General features: G+C 38.3%; 1 long non-coding RNA gene across 1 annotated transcript in view; it reads right to left on the minus strand.

Moving 5' to 3' along the window:
• LOC148643649 (uncharacterized) overlaps positions 1 to 11,814 on the minus strand; it is a 36,184-nt gene extending 24,370 nt beyond the window's left edge. The window contains exons 1-3 of the long non-coding RNA XR_015929113.1: positions 11,751 to 11,814; positions 11,478 to 11,568; positions 7,084 to 7,116 (exon numbers count right to left, since the gene is read on the minus strand). This is a non-coding gene — a long non-coding RNA (uncharacterized LOC148643649). The remainder of the gene's footprint in view (positions 1 to 7,083; positions 7,117 to 11,477; positions 11,569 to 11,750) is intronic.
• Between the last annotated feature and the right edge of the window lie 3,329 nt (positions 11,815 to 15,143).

Here is a 15,143-nt window from a genome sequence, read left to right on the forward strand (position 1 = left end):
TAACATTCCTTGACAAGAAGTGAATGTAATTTGCACTTTCAAATGGTGATGTCTCTGACTAAGGTAGAAATTATAGGAGGTATGAATGTTGTCTAGCGTTACGTTCAGCAAACCTTAAAATAGGCCGCTATTTAAATTATTTATTCCCATATTAAATTCAGGGGAAAAAAAGCTGTTTGAATAGAGAGCAAATTAATTTCTGTAATTTCTGCAGCTTTGTTTTGCTGTGCATTGTTGCCCCACAGCTCAATGCTTTTTCCCCCAGTTCCTCTCCCATACTTTCTCACAAACGCTAATTAATGCAGATAATGATAAATATATACATTACATTTTTTATATATAGTATATATATTTATATAAGCAGACACAGATGCCAAAGAGAGTGACTGTGGAGGAGTTTGTGTGAAAATGTGCACTTTCAAAGAACAGTCAAGAGATTCGTGGTAAAGCATACCGCTAAGAGGGACAACAACGAGGGAATGGGAGGAGCCTCTGGTCAAAGTCGACGCCCCGTCTGAGGGGGCGGAGGCACTGGTGTGAGGTTAGTGGGGACAAAAAGGAAAAAGAGCAATGTGCTGCTGTGCACTGCGGCATCCAGGCTGGACTTACTGTACTGTACCCTATCTAACAGGGTCCAGCCTGGGTAAATGAACTGCTTGGCACAGCGGTATCCAGACTGGACTTACCCTATTTAATGGGGTCCAGTCTGGAAGAAAGGGTGTGCAAGGCCATAACAAAAATAAAAACTCAACCTGTCCCAGTATAGATACGTGGTGGGACAGTCAAAAAGAAAAAAAAAAGAAAACAAAATAAAATCACTGCTCACAACCACCTCCGGGACTGCTCCTGGAAGGTTCTCCCCTTGCGGGGGTCTGCTCATCCCTCCGGGGAGGTGCTCAGTGTGTCTTAAAGGGTCCACAAAGCTGCAGCTCATCCTTAATCAGGTTGTTAAGGCAAAGCATCGCCCATAATCCAGGCCTCCACCTCCAACACTGAACACGCCCCCGCATAATGCCACAATCACTAAATGGATTCGACATGAATGTTTAAAACAGATAAGATATCATTATTTGCAACAATTTGCTGTCTTTAAACATTGTTGTGACGTTACTTTATACATTGAGACTTGCTGATGAGAGGCAGATAATACTGCACCATTTCCATTTTCCCCTCAGTTCTTTATACACTGTGTGGCACACCCAGGGCTGGTGTGTCTGAACAAGATTTTTAAAATAAGTGTGACTCATTAAAACAGACACAATTGCCCCAGTAAGGTACAAAAGTTTGTAGTGCAAAAAATCAACAACCAGGCATGGCCACAAACAAAATCCTAAGGTCTCTCTGTCAGGTACCAGGCAGTTAATCTGCTTACCAGCTTTCATACAGTGGGCGGTGCAGTGGCTCTGTGGCTAAGGATCTGTGCCTGTGGCTTGAAGGTTGTTAGTTTGTATCCCGCGGCCGGCAGAGGAATCCTACTCATAACCCCAACTGCTCTAGTGGTGTCGTATAAATGGCTGACCCTGCGCTCTGACCCCAAGCTTCTCTCCCTGTCTGTTTGTCTAATGGAGAGCAAGTTGGGGTATGTGAAAAGGCAAATTCCTAATACAAGAAATTGTACAGTATATGGCCAATAAAGTGATCTTATCTCTACGAAGTGTCTCTCTTGAAACCAAAGTCTCTGAAATTCTTTATAAACTCTTTGGAAAAACTCACAGATCCTACAGTCCCACAACCAGTCATTTTCCTTCTCCCTTCCCCCTCTGGTGAAATCATGAAGCAGAGGATCTGCTCTTTTCCTGCAGACAGCAGATATTGACTGATAGTGACAGCAGGAGACAGGACATTGCCAACAGCTTCCTGGGGAAATGCAGCTTCAACAAGAGCTCTGTCTTGTCTGAATATGCTGTCTCATACAACAGGTTGAATATAATTTGATATTTATTTGTTTGTTCAAAACTTTTCAAAAAGGGATTCTACAGATCCAGATTCAATAATATTTCATTTTCAAGGAGTTATCCCTTAACAAAGTGGTTAAGCCAAAACATATTATACTTAAATACAGTATAATCAATTTTCCTTCGGGATCAATAAAGTCTTATCTAATACACTTAAATACTTAATAATCATTCACAAAGTACTGTATCTGATTCTTGGATGTTGCTGTTGTGAACTTTCATTGAGAGGCAAAAATAAAGAAATTATTTTCTTTACCTGATATTAATAATTCAGATAACTCACTATTTTACTTACTGTATATGTGCTTATCTGCAGTGAAGAACCTGCTTGTGTTTTAGGACAGGTTTCATACTTTGATTTACACACCTTACATTAACCCTCCTTTGCAGACCTTATATAGCAGTTCTGGGAATTATTTTTTTTCTGGCATTTTGCTAATGGCACCCTTGAAAACCTGTTTTGTATCCTTCTGTCGTTGTGGGAAAAGTTTTGTTTGTGTTTTGTAACTTTATACATTTTCAGGATAGTTTCCCTCTGAAGATCTCTCAGATTCTCAGACTGACAGATTGTATCTATTTTCCACTTTTTTATGGCAAACATTTCTCTGCAGCAGGATGAGACACCTGAGATCATCGTTCTTGAACTTTTTTTTAGTGAAATTAAACCCACCCATTTCTAGGAAATTGACATCATACACTAATAATACACTAATACACTAACACTAATAAGATTCAAGTCAGAATCTGGTATTTGCTAAGTAAACTGTTTGCACATATCTTCTGGAAGTACGTGATGAATTGTGAGCTGCTGCATAGTATGACTTCCTCCTTCAATTTTAATTTATTTCTTTTGTTGTTGTTCTGTAGCCTTCACACTACAAACCTACAATCTATCAAAACTCCCTTTCATTTTCAACAACTATTGTAAACATTCCAGGAGCTGTTAAACCTACTCTGTATCCACACGGTATTAAATTGAACCCTCCTTTTTCTGCTTTTCAGACACTCGTGGTGACATTATGTGCATCTTCATAGGATACTGTGCCAAACTGCTGCAATTTTGATTTGCAATAAACCTGAATTGAATTTACCCAAGCCTCTTGTTTTAAGAGCAGGCAAATAAATCAGAGTTTCAGAGTTGCAGAATACACACTCTGTAAAAGGTGTGTGTTTTCATCTATAGGGTGTTATGTTCTGGACAAAAAGGAAGGAATAGTGCACAATACCTGTGTAGACTAAAACACACTTGATTCTAAGCTCAAAATGATATCTGGTTCCTAGTATAGTGCAATGTCAGAGAAAAATGTCCCTTCATAGTTTAAGCACATTTATTAAATTACTGTGACTGTGATTGTTCAGGGTATTGTGTGGAATTGCCCAGACACTGTTGAGAATGGGCATTGCCTTGAGTTTAAGAGGTAATTTGTTTCTTCACCGATGCACTTCATTGACCTCTGTATCTGGTGCCTGTCCGTTTAGAGAGTGTGGAATGAGAACGTTTTTCGATGATCGCTGGCTGGTATCTACAATCTCTAAATCTCTAAACTAAATAGACATCCAGTATGGTTAAATCTACCAGTACTGATACAGTCACCTTCCACCTGGAAGACTGTAAAGATTCCCAGTACCAATGCTAGTCATTTTAAGAACAGTTTTTATCTTGTTAATTTCTGCTCAGTCTATAGCTGGGTTCAATTTTATTTCTAATTGTATTTCAATTGTATTATAATAAAACAGTTCTCATATGGGGATATTAATTGAATGAGTGGGACAGATCCACACATTTGCATGTGTATTGTAATGCATTGTTTCTTGTTTCTTGCTATAATATTCAATGGTTGTCTGCAACCAACAGCAGTGTTGCAAATTCTTATGCACTCAATGCCACATGGTACATACAGTAAGTGATCTATATCTGGATTAGTAAGAGTAATCTGTTCTCTGACAGACATGAAGGCCCTGCTCTGGACTCCTGGAGAGGGGATATATAAGTCGTTTGCTGACATATACAGTACGCCAGGACACCAGTCTCTCTTTCAAACTGGTAAGGGGATTGGAGGGGAGACAGGCACCAATGTCACTCCACTCATGAACAAAGAACTCAAAGGTTAGAACATACTGTATAGAGACACCTCTCAAAGTTGACATGCATGTCTCTGGAAGGTGGGAGGACACTGAAGGAAACAAATAGCTCTGGCACTGGAACTGGTAGACACTGAATGTCAGAATAGGATCACTGGGATCAAAAGCTGTGAAGCCACAGTGCTAACCACCATGCTGCTTCCCCTAAAAATGAAATAAACTTTACTAAACTGGTGGTTATAAAAGGTATCAAAGACGTAATGGGGGTTCTAAACACCGAACAAGATAAATGTTTCCTTAAACTGTCAGGTGTCTTATTTCAATTTAAAAGACGTTGTTAACACATACTGTTAAATAGCATTTTTCTGAACAAGAAACTAGAAGTTTTGTTTAGAATACTTAGTACAAACATGGCGCCAGGGACTGATATTGTATTAATATTGTTTATGAATTTGTGACCTGGTAATACTGAAGTTGGGAACAAAAAAATTAACAGTACTAGTTTTCAGAATTTGGACAGAAGAAAAATGTTTTGACTAGGTTCATCAAGTCCCAAATTTCCCACATTCTGGACCTCATTGTCCAGAAACCAGCAATCTTTCTATGATTCTTTAAAATGTCAACAGCCTAAGATTGGAGAGGAGACATTTGGCCCAGTTAAACTTTAATTGGGTCAGTCTGACACATCTCCCAGGTGAAGAGATGTTTAGAAAACCTGCAGAATTCAATATCTGTACCTGCTGTACAGAAGCTGAACTTTTTCTTTTCAAGTCCTACACAAGAGCTGCTGGTTTTAGTACTTGTAGCCAGTGAGATTTAGACTTTATTGTTCGGATCTTACAGTTACAAAATAATTGCACATATCAGAGGTGAAAAACATACATACAGCCAAAACATTTATTATTTTTTGCCCACTGCTTCTTGGAGAAAGAATATCAAACTTCAAGCATTATTTTTTTTCCGAGAGGGAGGACAGCTATAGAAACCAGGAAATATAACACTACAATTTTCAAACCCCATTACATCTTTTCTTTCAGTTGAGGGGCAGATAATATACCATATATAATATTACAGAGTGTAAGTACTATTATTTCAAAAACATCTCTCTTAAAAGAATATAAAGTACGTCTGAGATGAGCACCAACATAAATAAAGTAAGTGAACACCAGTCTGGAACACTTTCACATATTCCAGTCAATTGTGCAGTCTTTTAAAAGATTTTGTGCCTTACTGTTCCAGTTATGAACCTGTACTAAGCTGTTGCAGTGGGCTTTAATATTTCAGATAAAATGAAGGATCAATTAAAAGTCAGTAACAAAAATAGGAAGCTTTGCTATCACAGGATACAATTTTGAAGGCCAAAAGGACCTTTTGAAAATCATTTTCTGCCATTAAAGTCGAGCTAGAAGCAGGTTTATTTTAGATTTTGTGCACTCTGTTTTGAAATGGTTCAATATAGCCTTTAATGAAAAAGGTTCATTATAACTGTGGAGCCCCACTGACTTATGATCCCATCTCCATATAAGGACTTGAAAACAGTCCTGAAATACAGAAAACAATACTGTGACAATGTGGTATGGCTGAGTCTTTGCACTTGTCTTACCGTCTCCCCTGTTGTGAACTCAACACAAAGGATTGTCATGCCATGATATCTCTCTAACAGTTGTGCCACGGAAATGTCAGCTGGCTTCTTCAGTTCCGATAACACAATCGAGGCAGCATTTACTGTACATCTTCACTCTATGGATCAACGCTGAACACTTTATACTTAAAGTTTTTACATTACTTTATGTACTCATGTATGTACTTTTCTGTACATTCCTAACACTGCTGTAACTCAGCAATGTTTGGGCACCACTCACAGCACACTATAACAAAACTGCAGATCTGTTTTAGAGGGATCCGTATTCAAACTCAGAGTAATTAATGGGGAGGGGGAGCAGACAGATTGCGCTGTTTGATCCAGATGTCAGAGTGAGACTGAATTTGATTGTTCAATCTGGTCTCCAAACTCAAGAAACACAAGAGTAATCTCTTATTATTAATGGTAGTTGCTTACAAAAACAGTCTACTAAATGGCATGTGCACAACATATACTGTACAGTAGTAGCACCACCTGGCTAGGGGCTGATGCAGGCACAGATGACAAATGCATGATGGTGGATAAGATTAGAAACAGAGAACCTAACACAGCTCTCACTATGATGACATGAGGGATACTTTGTCTGGAGTCCTGTTCTAGTCAGCACTTAATGGGGGTCAAAATGAGCAGTGGTTAGGGCTTGAGACTCTTTATTGGAAATTTGTGATTTTGACTTTCCACAGCAATTGTTGTACTTCAATTGCTCCTGTCCTCATGGCTGTGCAAGTACCAGCACTGCTGAGATGAAGTAGCATCCCCACTGAGGAGAGACTCATGCACTTTCAGTCCACTTAATGCTTCAAGAAACAGTACAGTAAAAACTCCAGCATAATGAACCTCTAGGCTCAAGAATGGATTTCTTCTTACTGCTTCAGATTCATTACCAAGTACTGAAAGGAACAGATTCTCTGGGTTTTCATTAGCTATACCTATAATCCAAGAATACTAGATGTTGGTGTGTGATCTATACTGTATACTTCACATATTTTCATCTCCTCTCTAAAAATATACTGTCTCCCAGGTTTATCAGGCTCGGGTGCAGTTATATTTCTCATCAGCCACACCAGCAGTCAGCAGGGATGCAATCACAAACCTCTTTAAAAATCCTATCTAGGCCATAAGGTGAAATAGATGAACAGCTGAACTTCCGTAGGCCATGTATTTTGAAGTATGTTTATGAAACGTGCCTCCAATGCCATCCCTCACAAGATACAGCATTTATACTGCTGTTCACAGAGGGGCTGATATGGTTTTGCGTACACTGCCATCTTATCTTGCCCAGTTAAAGCAAATGAAAGGTTGGGCATCTGCATTACTGTATATAAAAAGATTCCCAGCAGAAAGATGGAAAATAGTGGAAAAATAATATTCTCAGGGTGTCTGTTTCTGGCTAAGGTACTGTACCTTGTACGCATCCATAGGGCATCTTAAGGGCACCTACAAGGAAAGGATTATATATCAGAATATTTTTATTTTAGTTAAAAAGTAAAAAGTAAAGTTCCTGTCAAACCTTACAGAATATCCATTTAATATGCCCGTATTTAATATTAGATCTAAATACACCTTTAAATTTAAGTTTGCAGTTTCATTTAAATAATCTTCTATGGACCCATCTATGGTTATTTGTCTGGGGAAACTATGTTTCAGGGAACACGTTTGAATTGTTTGCAGTCAGAAATATTCTATACCATGCTTTCTTTAGTTCATGCTTCTAGCCATCTAAATGAAAACTTGAATGGGATGAAGTAGGATAATAATCTAAAGGTGACTAGATTGGAGTTACTAGGGGAACTGTATTAGAGTTGCACAAATTAGTAAAACATACATTAAAGACAGGATTTTCAGAGATTTTCCACTTGTTAAGAGAGAAGATATGTGGAGGATATAACGGTATATCTGAGTTACAGAGCATGTATCAAGAGAATTTATAGAATGCAAATGTAAATGTTTATTCCTTTAGGGTGTCACTTAATTACATTATCTGAGGCAAAAACACAGACTGTTCCTTTTTTCCATTGAGGTGGGCTGATTGTTCATGCAAGAAATTAAACCACTGGGGTCTTGTTTTTCACTTTTCAGAGTGTAGGCAGGGATAAAGTACCGTTTTTTTTGCTTTTAAAATTGCAGGTTTTCTAGAAGATATTATCCTTCAGACACAGTGATTTTTTTACCCAAAGTTCAAACGCATTAAAAACATTCACACTCAGCTTTTCCCAACAGTCATGGTAAGTGTTACTCTTCTATAATATTTAATCATTGAATTTGTTTGGACTTTTTTTTTTATAAATGAATGAGAATGAATCGATAAAGGTGGTAGGCTATGGGGAGGCATTGCTTTTGTACCCTTGTGTAAAGTACTTCAGTCAAATTGCTCCTATAAAATACATACTGTTGCTGTACAAGTGAGCATGATTGTAAGTTTTTTTTAATAAAATGTCAGCCCAAGAAATTAAAAAGATGTATATTAAATACTTTTTAATATTTCAGCAAGGTGTATTTAATATGGATACAAACCTTCAGAAACCCCCATTTTTAAAACCAACTCGTGTTCTTTTGTCGATATTAGTGTGAATAATTTTATTGGCCTATCTTGTGTTCTGGCTGACAACACTTTCAGATATACTGTAAATGTGTTGCAAATGTATTGTTCACAAGTCACTAGAGGCAATTATATTTTTCAGAGGTCACTAAAGGCATATTTACTACAGTAGCTCACTGAAGGCTACATAATTCTATTTTGTAGCTAAATATCTTACAAATCATAGTAATAACTATTAATATAAAAATACTCAACTGAAAGATTATTAGATGCTTTATTGCAAAAAAAAAGTTATTGAAGTTTTCAGAATTGACCTACAACTTGAGGGACTGTTTAAATATTTACTGTAGGTACTTTATTGTTAAATATTAAATAAATATGTATTTTTCTGACTATGCAGTACGTGTGTTTATGTATGCAGAAATACTTTTAATCATGCAGTGTGCTCTATAATATCAGATGAAATAACAAACTATTTCAATTGGAAATGTTCCTTTTTCCTTATGAAATTTTGCTACAGCCAAAAGAGTTTTTCAATTGTCTATTATATTAGCACAAAGCTGCAAAATAACCCTTACTACAAAGACAGGAGAAATTGAGTGGTGTTTTCCATGCATTTATGGATAATTACAAATGTAAAATGAGTTTATCTGCAGTCTCTGAAGCCTGTAAACTAAAATTGTTTTATTTTCATTACAAAGCACACTCAGATTAAAAATTCTCCTTGAGGGTCCCTCAGAGACTGCAGTACAATTTAAATGAACTGCAAAATAGAAAACATTGTATGTGTTAATCCAATAAGGCTGCTTGGCTCTTCTGTTGACTTCTCACTGAGTCAGCATGGTCTTCTTTTCTTTTAATGAACCGCTTTTTTACTTTATTGAATTGAAGATGAATAGCATAATCGGAAAACAGAAGAAATCTCGCAGGCCATGCAAAAACAGCAAAGAGGTGGCAAATGAAAGGCAAACAAAACTTATTCTAAATGTTCACTTCCTTGTCATTCAAAAAGGTGATGTTCAAAGATTGAGATTTATGTAAGAGTATTTCTCTTGCAGAATAGTTTGTTTTGAGTTCAGATTTCACTCCATCAAACACCGGTTTCATCTTTCTCTATCTTTGTGTTTCCCATGTTTGAGATGTTCTGTATAGTTTGGATCCCAATTCAGTCAGTGTCCTAGCATCCTCCTCTTTCTTGTGTAAGGACATTAATGAAAAAGACACCCATCCAACAAGATTTTCCCTGTTTAGGATTAATAGTGAATCCACTGTAGGTGTTTCAGGAGTTTGGTGAAATTATAATTTAACAACCAGGCGACAAAAATAAAGGATACTTAAAACTTTCAGGTTATCTCATCTGACTGATGAGTTGACAGTACTGGCTGAAAACCATCAATGTCTCAATACCCCTAACTTAGAAGAAATTAACCAGGGAGTCAGCTGAAAAGGTGAAGCTGGAGTGGAGGGAGGGGTGCTGGAAAGGTGTGTTTATACTGTATGTAGGGGTGCAAAAGTGGAATATTAGAATTTGATGTCCTCCTTGGACTTCTGTTAAGTAACAACATTATGTGGGTTAGAAATTAAAGAAACTGAATGGGGTGTGGAGAAGATTGACTCAAACCATGAAAATTATTTCCTTTTTTTCTGTTGTTGAGAGTTATTAACAATTAACAGGTGTGTTGTAATGAGCTGTTTAATTGCAATTCTCACCAGGCAAAGGACATCTGCTTCAGTACTTCCAAGCTTCAACTAAAAAGTTCCAGCAGAATAATCTTAGGAGTTAAGGATGAGTAGCAATGACAGGGGAGCCAAAATGTAGCGACTGGCCTAATTGCAGTAGGCTCCTTTTGCGTTGTAAGGCTCGGGGGGCTCACTTGACAAGTCAAGAGAAACTTCCTAATAGCCAGGTAGAGCACTGCTCCGTATCAACCGCTTCCTGAATGGCAAGTTATAGTAAATGCCAGGGTTTCAATCGCAGCTGCCAGAAAGCAACATTTCACAGCCGGCTTTAGTGAAAAGATTGTTAACTATGAAATAACCTTGGCTAGAACACAGACACACTACTTTGTTAAGGTGCTTTTGAAATTGAAATCTAGACAGAGTTAAATTCTGCAGAGCAAGATGAACCAGTGTTTTGGTGTAGCAATATTTCCTACTGCCTGGGGAGTTCTGACGTGCACGTTCTGAGCCTGCAAGTGACCACAGTTGAATGTCGGCAGGGGCAGAGCAGAGCTGAACTCGTCAATCAAGCTCTAAAAGTACCTACAGGAGAGTTACTGCTAAGTGGAGACATTAGCTTTTACTGCTGCTCCTAGTGGACAGCTCAGACAGTTGTGCTTCACAGCTTGGAGAAAGCCTGTTGCAGTCAGATAGGGATGAAAATTTGAATGTTCAAATCCACAACGTTTGTGACACAGAGCTAATCCTGCACTGGTAGTAAGTGTTTTTACAAGTTGAGGAATACTTAAAAAAAAGTAATTGACCTTAGGATCAGGCCTGGTCTATTTTAATATCTTTTACCCATATATTAAAATATAGTAATGTCTGGGTAAAGCAGGTACAGAAAACCTTTTTCGAAACCTAGTCTTTCTGAAACTATTTCACCTCTCTCTCCTGTGGTTTTCATAACAGAGCATCTGCCCTCTGTCTCCAGACATCTCATAATGATCAACTCTGGAAGGCTTAGCTTCAAGGTTTTTAAGCTGTGAAACCGTCACTCGAAATATGATTACTCCAGTTGGTTAGGTGACTGAACGGGGCCATTCCCCACTGCTTTGCTTTCTACATGTTGTCTAAACCCGTTTTCCTCTTGCACAGATTTCTAAATTAGTTACCAGGGCACGCTCATCTGTTACGCCTGGGAATTGCAGTGCTTCATATTTGACAGGTGCGATACTAGACTGGCTGAGTTGTGCTGACTCTAGGTGAAGATAAGTTCGCTGGGATATCCTAAGAACCTCACACTAAGGTTGGGTATCAAAAGCTATCCAGCCAAACTTTCTGATTGTGTTTGGTTGATAATAGCTGCTCTTACTTACATAAATTAGGCCATGAAGCTTGTCTACCAGAATTGGTCCACAGAAAAATTAAAAACCAAGCAGCGAGCTGGATATTAGTAGAATTGAATGGCCAAGGTGTACCTGTATGCCATTAATCTGTCAATCAAAAAACTTTCCTTGGTGTATACCATAAATACATTTAAATCTCAAATACAAAATAATTTGACAAAGGAGAATATCTTTGTTTTTTATGTCTTTACCTTCCTGCCAGACTTCTTGCTGCTGTGTAAAAGGTCACATGGAGCTCACTGGGTTATTTCAGGTCTTGGCAGATAAATGCTCAGTGGTGTGCTACCATAAAAGGGACGAAGAACATTCCAAAAGGAAACATAAGTGTTGATTTTCAAAGCTACAACTGCTTCCTAGAAAATTGCACAACTCTAAGACCATATGCGAGCGATCAATCGAATCAGCAATTCAAACAATGTAAAGCGCATTTTGTGGTTTGTCTTCGGTTCCAGTTTGTTACCAACCTGTTGTGCACTGAAAGCCATCTGTTCCCTCTGTATATCGCCGTTCACTTCACTCCTTCCAACCTCTTTGCTTCAATGTTGCACGGTTACCATGGTAACCTCCAGCAGGAGTTCTCTCTACAGGAAACTCTCATAAACCAGAACAGGATTGCGAGTGAAAGGTAAATAAACAGATAGCACAAGATTTATAGAAAAATGGGTAACAGATGCTTGAATATTACACACAGCTTGGACATAATTCATTTTGTCAGGTTTCCGGAGCCTCTACTCCATTAACTTCCCAAATGCCTTTGGAACTCAGGAAAACTGCATTTTGTTTCTAGGAAAACCAGACAGATTTTTTTTTCTTTCCTCTCAAGAAACTGGAGGGAAGCAATGAAGATTGTTTTCAATATTCTGTTTGGCTTACTAGAATTTATTAATCGGAAGGTCTCCAACCATTCTTGAAGATGGCACCAATAAGATGTTTTTATGGATATGGTCAGAGATTACAGAAGGTCACTCAAGCCATTGCACTCATCTTGGTTTTATTGCCCTATTTTTCCATAGCCACTACTAGCTGTACTGGGAACAAACGTAAAGCATGAAATTCGCTTTTCAATTCTGATCTAACTTGGATGCTTTGGTTAGTTTGAGAGAGTTGAGTCCAGTATCCCCTGAGAAAATTTGTATTTTTCATGGAAACAACATGCAAACTATACACAGACATGGACTCGGGTCCAGATTCAAACCCAAGACCCTGGTGTAGCAGCAGTGCTAACTGCAACTGTGAAGCATACTTCTGGACCCTATGCAGACAGTATAATCCAGAAGTAAGTGGAAAAGGACGACGGGGAGGAGACGACAAGGATCAGGAGGGGTTGACAGACAGGGGGGCGTGACGATGGTGAGCTGGTGCTCAGGGGGCGTAGCCAGGGCGAACAAGTCCAAGGAGTCCAGGGGGGAAATCCGGGGCGAAGTCCAAAAGTCCAAATCCGGGTGATCCAACCGTGACGTGACAAAACAGAGTTAAAATACCGGAATGGGATACGGTACAGGGACAGGGAATAAAAACGGGTTGACGAGGCCAGGTGTTCTGAGCCCCGGACTCAGCTGGGTCAGGACGCCTATAGGAGGCCTGTGGCCTCAAGCCGCGGAAGAAGGCGACTTGATGGTAGGCGGGCCTCCGGGCGACCGCCTTCCGATGCAGAGCCAAGAGTAACAAGAGCGCCCATCCTAAATAAGGAGGGGCAGGATTGGGGGCAGGTGCACATAATTAGCAAAATAAGAAAGAGCCGGAGCGCCCTTAAGAGAAGGGATTATGATCGTGACACTAACCACCATGCCTCCACGGTGCACAACTTTATCAGGTTGTTCCAGACACTCACTTCTCTTTCTGTAAAAAAGTGTCTCCTGTTCTCAGTTCTAAATGCACTTCATTGCTACCTCTGTATTTGTCCTTTGTTTTTGTTTCTCTGCTAAGTATAAAATAATCCATCTTTTAGGATTGTGGAGGCTGTTCTTAATCTCCTCTGGTTAAGACTGCAGACAATCGCAGTGAAATTCTCAAGAGGATTGAAAGCATTAAGAAGAAAGAGTGAGATTTATTCTACTAAATTAAGACTGACTTGTGTTGATTATTGCTACAGTGAATGATGAAACTTTATATTCTCCAATGTATGTATGTAAAGTCACTAATTTATTTTTTAACCGTGTAAGAGAAGAACCCCTCAATAGAGGATTTTGTGATATTGCCAATAAAAGAAAGAGATGTTGTTTGTTTTCAATAAACATTACAAGAGTGTTTCTTGCAATACTGTAGCTCTCCAATTCATTTTTTTTTTAAATCAAGTGGGAACTTCTGTTAGATGACTCTACTTCATCACAAGCTTACTTAAATAATGCTGATAAATCTGAGAACTGACTACTATTTGGTTCTGGCTATCACAATAAAACCACAAAACATAAATCCACTCAAAGATTGTGGACATTGTTGACATTTTCACAGATTACAGCCTGTAAACTTATTGACAGACACATTTGAATCTATTTATCTGGGAACTAAAAATAAAGGAGCCAAATCCAATTTTGTTTTTTTGGTAGTTGGCAATGTTACTGAAATGTGTTGGCCAAGTAGCAACAATGCTGTCAGAATTATAAATACTCTAATACTGGCAGTTAATGTTTGAGTTTGAGTTATTTTGATAATGGAGATGTTCAATTGAGCTATTCAGAACTCTCAAAAGGAATGACAAATCAGCCCAAAAGCTATGCATCAAACACAACAGATATCTCCATGTGATTAGCATTGGGAATACCACTCATACTGTTTTTGCCAAAATGACTAATAAATATAGCACATAGAAATGTAAGCAACTGAAAATTGCTCTTAACACTTAAAATATATGTCAGGACTAGGAAGACTGAGAGAAGCTGATCTGTTTAATAACATAATGAGTGACATTATGTTGTGATTCTGTGATTACTTCAGTTAGCTGCAATGAACAACATCTCAACTATACTGCTTGTTGTGAGCTCTCACAGTGCCATTTCACACAAATAACACCCATGACGTTGCTAAGGGGCGTCCAAAAATTATTAGAACAACTTATTTTATAAGTCATTTTTACCCATTTGCTTATGACATACTTAAGCTATCCCACTGAGTACTGACAAGTTCCCATTCGTTTTAATCCAGCAGTGGTTATTATTTGAATCCAGTCTCATGAATAATTTGGAGGTCCATATCTAATTTTTGGTTAAAGAATTAGAGCATTTCGTCACTGAAAACTTGTGTGGTCACTTGGCCAAACATAAATTCCAATATACGGTATAAACCATTTCAATTAGTCTCTCATCCTTGACAGAGCACAGATGGGGTGCGTCACTAACACCACCCCTGTATTCAATCCAACAGAGGATCCTATGCAGCAATCTAACCTCAATAATTATGACATGCTAACATTAATAAAAAAGAAGAAAAGGTCAACTTCTGTTCCTCCAAAAGCAAACTTTGTGTTTATAGTTTCACATAACACAAAATGCGATTGAATGTTCCTTGGATTAGCAGCTATTTGTATCACAAACAACCTGTCAGTTTGTTGCATGGCACAATAAATCCATGGTATAATATAATAAGCAGACATCTGCCACACTTTTATGTTGCCTTCAATAGACACATTCTCTATAAGGCCAGATTTTCCGGTTCAGCCCAGTTATGGCCGTAGTTTTATCTTGCTGCTGGAACTTGTTTTGTCTCTACTGGTGATTTTAAATCGGATGCAAGCTGTGTGAATTCTTTTCAGAGATCTGTTCTTCTCTCCTTATTGTTCTATAAAGTACATCAATGCATTATCCCCTGTCATCCACATTAGACAGGATTCTATGTATACAGGAATCATGCTCATCATGGCT

Source organism: Lepisosteus platostomus, chromosome 22 (assembly GCF_059453375.1).
Source record: "Lepisosteus platostomus isolate fLepPlt1 chromosome 22, fLepPlt1.hap1, whole genome shotgun sequence".
In the NCBI taxonomy this organism is placed as follows: Eukaryota; Metazoa; Chordata; class Actinopteri; order Semionotiformes; family Lepisosteidae; genus Lepisosteus; species Lepisosteus platostomus.